Source organism: Ipomoea triloba, chromosome 10, assembly GCF_003576645.1.
Source record: "Ipomoea triloba cultivar NCNSP0323 chromosome 10, ASM357664v1".
Taxonomy (NCBI): Eukaryota; Viridiplantae; Streptophyta; class Magnoliopsida; order Solanales; family Convolvulaceae; genus Ipomoea; species Ipomoea triloba.
This window is the reverse complement of record NC_044925.1, coordinates 21,660,899-21,662,156: the sequence shown is the minus strand read 5'-3', so window position 1 is coordinate 21,662,156 and position 1,258 is coordinate 21,660,899.

The following is a 1,258-nucleotide window of genomic DNA, read 5'->3' as shown; positions in this document are numbered from 1 at the left end:
ATATATATATATATATATATATATATATATATATATATATATATATATATATATATATATATATATATATATATTAATCGTCTAGAATTTGAATGTTTATCTTTCAACAACTAAGGGTGTGTTTGGTTCGCACATGTGAATTGGAATTGGAATAGAAATAAAATACTTGACAATAGTAATGAGTTTTAGTAAAATTATTTTGCATGTTTGGTGGTAGGGTAGGATTAGATTACTAATATTGATATTTGGTTGTGTATGGTCCTATAATGGGAATAAATGTTCTAAAAATACAACAAAAAATTAAAATAATTGATCCTAATATAATGTGACCCAAAGAATCAATATGAACCAAAAAAAAAAAGTAAAACAAAAATCTATAGGTACTAATCTAAATTTAAAAATTAGATTACTTATAAGATGAAAAGATGCCCTTTTTAATTAGAGAATAATATTTTCAGTTTAAGGGTAATCAAATCATATAGTCGTGTTTTAAAAAGTTATCAACCAAATACTAATTATGATTTCAATTCTCATGTCTAGTGTGTAAATACATGAACCAAACACACCCTAAATATTTATTATCATTGATTTTTCTATTCATTGATTTAAAACTTATTAGCAAGTAATTTTAATTGAATTCCATATCCTTTTAATTTAACACCATGAAATAACATAGAGTATTCACCATATGTTTATTAAATATTATACAAAAGTAAAGCTATACAATAAAATTTGCTCAAATAATCTCAAGCTTGCTTTTCTATGTATTATAATTATTAAAAAAAAGAATTTAAAAAAGTCCTATCATATCGAAAAGATAAGGTAATGTGTCTGCTATTGAAATTTTAAAAAAAAATAAATAAAAGGAATAACGTCCAAATTGGCCACTGAACGAACCTGAAAGTGCAATTAGGTCACTGGACAAAAAAAAAATACAATTAGATCACTGAACACTTTAAATGTATGCAATTTCACCTGATAGTAGGTTATCATCCATTTCATCAAGTTACTTGCTTACGTGGACGGTGAATTGACAATTTAAAATAATTTTTAATAATAAACTATTAAAATAAAAAATTAAAATAATTTAAAAATTAAAAAAAAAAACATACACCATAATAAAGCAAAAGTTGTTTTGTGAAAAATTTGACTTTCCGTAAATAATAATAATACTAATAATAAATTAATTAATTAAATTTGACTCATTCACAGGTTTCCTATCAAGGTGACAATGGTATTATTAAGGGGGGGGGGGGGG